Below are 7,339 nucleotides of genomic sequence, written 5' to 3'. Positions count from 1 at the left end.
CAATACAGTACCATGCAACTATAACCTGTTAGTTAATAAATATCATTTCACACACTATCATTCTTAATTTGAATTCAGGTAAGTACAATTTCAAGTTACTTAATCTCTACTCTCACTGTAAAATATATATAAAATCTCACACTTCAGTGAGATTGGGTGGTTGTTATAGTTGCTATTTTAACTTTTTATAATTATGTAATTCTGTATTTTATATTCTTATCTGCCTTTTATTGTAAATTTTAACTTTTGGATATATTTATATATATTTATTATTGTTTGTTAATACAGGTAAGTGTCCCCCTTGGCAGAAGAGAAAATTTGTACAGCAATTAAGTTTGCTTTTGTTTAATCCTGTCTCTGTCAGGGGTGTTTTGTTTTTGTTTTTGTTGTACATGATTTTAAAATTAGACAAAATATATGAAATGTCTGATCCATTTCAGTCTCATACAAGCCCGTAGCCAGGATTTTGACAAGGGGGGTGGGGTTCTTTTTGATACTGACAGGGCACTTGCGAGTGAAGCAAGCACCATTGGCTGGGGGCCAGGGGGTGAAGCCCCTGAAGCTCCAGCATTCTAGACATTTACAGGTGTTATTTAATTGATTTCAGAGGCCATCATTAAAAAAATGTATATATTAAAGTAAGTAATTTGAGTTAGGCAAAGATAATAAACAAAAAAAAAAAACAACTACTACTTTTAGTGCTACAGTACTGGTAATTTAGCCTACAGTAGCATAATACAAACTCCAAAGAAACCAGTATGGTTTATTCTTTATTTTTTGTTCTTTTTAAGAAATAAGAAGTACTGTATGGCTTATATAGCACTTTTGAAATTGTATCATACTGTACTCACTCAAGACAATCAGTAACATAAAAAGAACCAAGACAAATTTGTATGGTTGCTTGTAGTGTATTATTGTCCCGATTATTATTATATACAGTATACAGGTGAAAATATCCCCCGCCGGACACCATCCCGATATTTCTGAGTCAAGGTTTCGGGGCCTTAATGGTCATACTGCAGAATAAAATATTGCATCCATAGTAAATATAATATATAATATTATGAATTACTAGTATGGTTGATTGTAGTGTATTATTGTGTTATATACTGTATACAGACGCAGTGTCGGCAAAGCAGAAGCACATCGCAGGGTGTCGGGTGGCGGGGATCGTTTGTGTGAAATCCAGGGAATTCTGTGTATATTACGGTATTTTTAAGGTCTCATTATAGCAATCGACACAGTAGACCATTCTATATTATTAAGAAACTAAAACTTTATGGTGTAAGTAAATATACTCTTGATTGGTTCAAAAGCTATTTCAGTAATCGTGTTCAAATGATGTGTATTGATGGGGCTCTATCAAACACTAAAAAGGTTCAATGTGGAATACCACAAGGTTCTATTATTGGTCCTCTTGCATTTCTTATGCTATGACCTCCCAAATATTGTATCACAGTGTAAAGTTAGCATATATGCTCAATCAATGACACCAACGAATGTATTAATAGTGATTTAGAATCTGTATACAAGTGGCTCTCATGCAAAAAACTTAGCTTAAATATTGAATAATTATTTTTATGTTAATTGGCTCAAGACAACGGCTAGCAAGTAAAAAAGATGATGATAGGCCTATAACTGTTCAAATTGATGGAAGAAAATTTTCAAATGTAAAATCATGAAGCATCTTTGAGTCATTATAGATGAAAATTTGTCTTGGAATGCCAATGTTGAAAATATTTGGAAAAAAGCTTTGAAAGGCTTATATATGTTAAAAAGATCCAAACCATACCTTTCACAATCTATATTAAAATGGTTTCTAATGCTATAATAATCCCTCACCTTATTGTAACATTGTGTGGGGAAACTGTGGCTCAACTGTTGCCAAACAACTACAAACAATCCAAAACAGAACAGCTCGTGTTGTTTGTGGAGCAGCCTGGGACTCACCTAGTACAAATGTACTTTGTAAATTAAATTGGCTTCCAATTTCAAGTAATATATTAATGATTGTAATATTCTTGTTTATAAAATTTTAAATAATATGGCACCATCTTACTTAACATACTTGTTCTCTTTCAATGATTACAGCTATGACTTTTGTAAAAGTAAAACAAATGTATATGTTCCCAAAGACTAATTACAAAAAAAAAGAAGATCTCATATCGTGGTGATATTGAATGGAATAAATTAAGCCCAGTCTTCTACCAATTTAACTATTTTCAAAAACCACATTTGTACTAATAATAATGAAACCAAAGTTTAATATTTTGATGTTTTCTTGCCGCCTTTTATTTATATTTTACATTCCGTTTTGTAATTTACAGTTTACTTTTGTCGAATGGATTTTCTTCTTTTCCATAGTTTATTTTGCCTATGTTAGGTATAGATTACAGTTACTTTTATTTTACTAAATTGTTGACTTTTACATTCTGTACAGTTTAATATTTTTATTTTTTATCTATTTTATTTAATTTTTGCATTTTTTTGCTTTTTATGATGTACCTTTATGTGTGATAATTGTATAAGGTATCTCACGGCCATAATGAAAAACAGCATTGTATTTGTTGATTTGTGCTTCGTGAATACATAAAGTTTTACTACTGCTCTCTAGCATGCTGGTGGCCAACGGTCGTATCGGGACAATCAGCGATAGGCTCTGCTGCTGCTTTGCCCTGTCCCTGTACTGGGCGGGTAGGCCTACACGGTCGTACTGATTAAATAATAATGTTGTAACAGTTGAAAATACACAATTTTTATTTATTTTTCTATGTTACTAGGTAGACTTAACAATCAGGTAGTATAAGTAGGACTTGTTTTTAATGATGATAGGCTCTAGGCTCTGTCTCTTATACACATCTAGATGTGTATAAGAGACAGATATATATGTATATGTATATATATATTCATATATATATATTCATATATATATAATGTGTATGTATATATATGTATATATATATATGAATATGTATATATATTCTTCTATATATAATCTACATTTCAATAACTATTCTTAAAATTAACGTCAGCTATGACTTCATCTTAATCTTACAACCTCATCTAATATTCATATGTACGCAGACGGATTTTTCAAGTGATCCTAGGGTAAGGTGCTGGCATAAAAATGGGTCATGGGGCAAAGTGAATTTTTTTATTTAACACTTTTGGCCGCACCCAAACTTTGATGTTTGGGTTTGCTTCCAAAAATGTTCATGCACTAAATTTCATACAACTTTATGCTCAGTTTTCATATTACAAATGATTGGCGAATTGATTGGCCGAGTGGTTAAGTCAGGGGCACCGTAACCTTCAGCTGTAATATTGACGCTGGTTCGAACGGCCCCCTCGCCAGTGGTTCCGATGGTGGAACAAGTCTTCTCGGATAAGGACTTTAAACCGTAAGCCCAGTGTACGCATTTGGCTTGTGTACACTTTAGAAAACCCAGTACATCATTCGTTAAGAGTAGGGGGTTACCCTGGTGTACTGGTCCATTAAGTCCCCCATTGTTAAATGGATATGCCACGTAGGACAGTGATTAGGTTCACTTATTGGCATCGTGGCGTGCCTAAGGAAATGAAATGAAATTGGTGTTGGGATGTTTTCTAGCCAAAGATGGTTTGCAGGTTGTACACATGGGTTTTGTTTTTGTTTTTGCAGGAAACAGCAAAATCAGCTAAATTTTAAAGTCAACATGTTTACATTGTCACATTGTGGTGAAACATATTTTAATAATATTTCTTTCATTTCAGCGGCAAAAAAAACCAAAAAAAAAAACAAGCAATTTGTAACAATGAAAAAGATTCAGGTAGAAGGACATATGGGGAAAGGGTGAGTGCATGTATTTTATTTCTTTACTGTTTATTTTTGAAAACCTAATTTTTTTTGTGTACAGTAGAACCCCTATTAAAGGGACACCTGCAGGACCTACAGAAGTGTCCTCTTAATAGTGGTGTTCCCTGAATAAGGGTTGGCCGTAGGGTAAAAGATTTACTTCCCTAGTTTCGTGGCCGAAAAAAATGTCCCCTTAATAGGGGTGTCCCAAAGGAGGGGTTCTGCTGTAGTTGTAATTTATTATAAACAGTGGTGAATTCAAGGGTGGCCAGACCCCCTATTAAACTTTTCAAATTATAACAAAAAATGGAAAAAAAAAAGAAAAATTTTAATTAAAATGTAAGTCTCCAGCCATTTAGAGGTGCCATAATAATAATTTTCTTACCTCAGCCTCGATCAAGGAGGGGGCTGAGTTGGTGTAGTCCCTCCATTTGTAAAAAGTCTGTCTGCGCAACCAGTTGGAATTCCTGGATCCGCCACTGCTAAGAGATCAAAATATTGATTCTGAATCAGTGAGATGATGACTTAAAAATTTGTCATTTAAAACAATGTGCTTTCTCAAAAACTTCATATAAAGCGACTATGTCTGGGGTTTGAAATCCATTCCCATTTTGAAAAAGAATGCATCTTTTAATCAAAATCTTAATTATTAGTGAGTAATTTTTTTTCAGCCTCAAAATGAAGTAAACTATATTTTCCAACATTATGGGGAATCATCCCTGTTATTGCTTCCATAATGTCCACAATTTAAAAAGGATGGCTAGAGAGGTGTAAAAATATTGTTAAACAGTAATGAAATTACAAATTCCTTGAGCAAGGCACTTTATTTCTGCATTGCTTCTCTCCTCCCAGGAGTAAAAGTAGGTACCTATAGGCGAGACTTTTTTATTCCTTGTTTAGCACTTATTTTTTTTTAAGATCATCGGAGGAGGGCGGAATAAAAATAAAAGTAAAATTTTTTTTACTTATTTAGCAAATAGTTTTGCCAATGATATCCAGACGGAGGAAAAATAATAATAAAATTTTATTGGTGAATGTAAAATGGGATGGTTAAATGTTTCAAATTTATATAATTAGGAAGAAATATACATCTCTTATCTTTGGAGATCAATGCAGCGGAGGGCGTAGTAATATTAAAACAAAACTTTTATTTTTGATGAAATTTCCATTTTTAGTGGCAGCGGGTGAGCTAATTGGCCAAAAATAAAATAAAATTTTTATTGGTAATCATCATCGTTGATGGGTTCACTAAACAAGGTATAAACAAAGTCTTGCCTAAGGATGTTTGAGTGCAAAATGCGCTGATATATATTTCATGCAGCAAACTATGGAATTTTTCCCATAGGCATCGTTCTAATGACTGGGGTAATAATGTGGAGAATCGCTCTGAGGCTTGGGTGTATAGAGCACTATATAAAAAACAGCATATTATTATTATTATTATTTTTATTATTATTACCCCCTCTGTTGTAACAGCTTTTTTGGCAATACAGTACATGCTAAAATGATGGGACAGCCCAGAAATACTAATAGTGATTGCTGGTACTTAGTAATTCCTGGTCCGTCAGTCTGACTGGCTGATGGTGTCTCTATATAAGTGTTAGTCTGGAAATAAATCCTGGCCTTCTCCCTTGGCTGCCAGTGCTAATGCTGCTCCCAAGGCGGCCTTCTCTCCCTCTGCTTGTGGTCCTTCCACGAAAAGAGGTGGGAGATATGTGTGCTATACATGTATGGGCAACTAGTTAGGGTAAGAGTACAGTACTGCACTTGATATCTCTATCTATAGGAATGAGGACGTTCTAGAAATTAATGGACCTACTTCTCGATAAATACTGAATTGTAGTGTACTGGTTACTTCATCTGTGAGTATAATCATTAATAAAATAGTCTGTTGGCTCTCATAAAGAATTTGACGTTTGTGATACCATACTTGTTCTTTTATTTCATCTGTTTAGCAACTTATTGAAAGTCAACGGAATACCACCGTTGCCTTGCCCACTGCGATCGAGGCTCGGATAAGAAAGAGCATTACAACATCAATACCAATGAATCTATGATTTAATTCTTACCTATTTAAAGTCCTCATATTCTGTAGAACCCTCATCTTTGGGACACCCCTGTTGGGATCTCTTTTTTGGCTCTTTTAACATTATGGGCAACCTTATCAGAATAATATTCCATTTGGTTCATAGCCAAACTTGTCATATGTACATTGAATTATAGAATGGTGCACCATCAATTCGATGGCCGCTCCTAAAAACAATAGCATTTTCCAAATAAATTGATTGATGTTTTGTTACTATTGTTCCCAAACCAGTTGATATGTTTTATCTTTTTATTCCATCAGACATTTAATAGGTTTGGTTTGCACGGGTTGAATACTTGAATGTGGACACTGATATACACAGGATCAAATACTTGGCATTCAACCTACAGCGAGACCTCTTCCTGGTGGAATACTACAGTGAATGGTGGGTAATTACATTAAATTGTGGGTCAGTTTTATGGAATGGTATGTTCCTAGATTAATTTGTGAATAATATTAACAATATAATGAATGGATTTAAGCTGTACTTTTGTGGTTAAAGTGCTTGCTTTACATAACCGAGAGGTTCTAGGTTCAATCATGGTAGAAAATGTCAGGAAGTTTCCTTCAACCAAATACAGTAGAAACCCTTAATTATGAACCCCGATTTAACAAATTCCTAAATCTTTCTTTTCAAGTTTCTTTCAAGCTGGTGATTACCTCCCAGTACTACTATAATATAGAGTGATCAATCTTTCTCTGTTTCTGAAGGTCAAATCAGGATAATCTGCCATGCAACTTTCTTGAGAAGCTTCTTGAGTGCAGGCTGAGTGATTGTAAACGTTTATGTCCTGCTACTGCTCTTAGTAGTGTCACTGGAATTCTCATTGTCGACCATACTCATGGAAGAAGCAGTTAAAGAGGCAAAGCTTGTCAAACTAAGGTACGCTCAAATGATTGCTTTTATTTTATTTAGTAATATGCTAATTATAATTGCACAGTTACAAAGCGCTGTTGCATTGGTGGCCTCCCAGTGCTACAAGCAAAATGATAGAAAATGATAGTTTTTGTGAGTGGATTTGAACTACAGGTCTCCCTCTAAATAAAGACCACTTTTGGGACCACAGTTTCCATGATCTTCAGTCTCTAATTAGAAAAATAAAGATGAAAGACATTTGTTAATTTGAGACCACAAAAAAGTGGTCTTCTAATTGGGGAGGTCTTTAATTTGAGGGAGACACATACATCAAAGTGGAAGTATAATGAACTTGCAGGATATTTTCCTAGGGAGGGTGCAGTGACATAATAACAAAGCCCTGCAGTGAACAGTGGAAGGGTCATTCGAAATCAAACCATCCAAATTTTGGGATGTCCCACCTCACACTTCCAATTTTTAAGAAAATAATAAATGGCAATTTTAATATAGAGTCAGTATATCCACCACAAGAGTGTTGCTCATGGCACTTTGTGCAATTTAA

The 7,339-nt window shown here is 34.3% G+C and overlaps 1 long non-coding RNA gene across 2 annotated transcripts; it reads left to right on the top strand.

Annotated features, from left to right (window-relative positions):
• Positions 1 to 3,768: 3,768 nt before the first annotated feature.
• LOC117118930 lies at positions 3,769 to 7,044 on the top strand. 2 transcript variants are annotated; one of them, XR_004447116.1, is made up of 3 exons: positions 3,769 to 3,832; positions 6,183 to 6,306; positions 6,633 to 7,044. It is a non-coding gene; the product is annotated as an uncharacterized LOC117118930 (long non-coding RNA). The 2 variants fall into 2 exon arrangements; XR_004447115.1 differs by lacking the exon at positions 3,769 to 3,832 and adding an exon at positions 5,665 to 5,697.
• The last annotated feature ends 295 nt before the right edge of the window (positions 7,045 to 7,339 follow it).

This window comes from Anneissia japonica, unplaced genomic scaffold (genome assembly GCF_011630105.1).
Source record: "Anneissia japonica isolate Jap-2015-1 unplaced genomic scaffold, ASM1163010v1 scaffold8259_len17187_cov145, whole genome shotgun sequence".
Taxonomy (NCBI): domain Eukaryota; kingdom Metazoa; phylum Echinodermata; class Crinoidea; order Comatulida; family Comatulidae; genus Anneissia; species Anneissia japonica.
The sequence above is the reverse complement of the archived record's forward strand: the minus strand, read 5'-3'. Positions and strand labels throughout refer to the sequence as shown.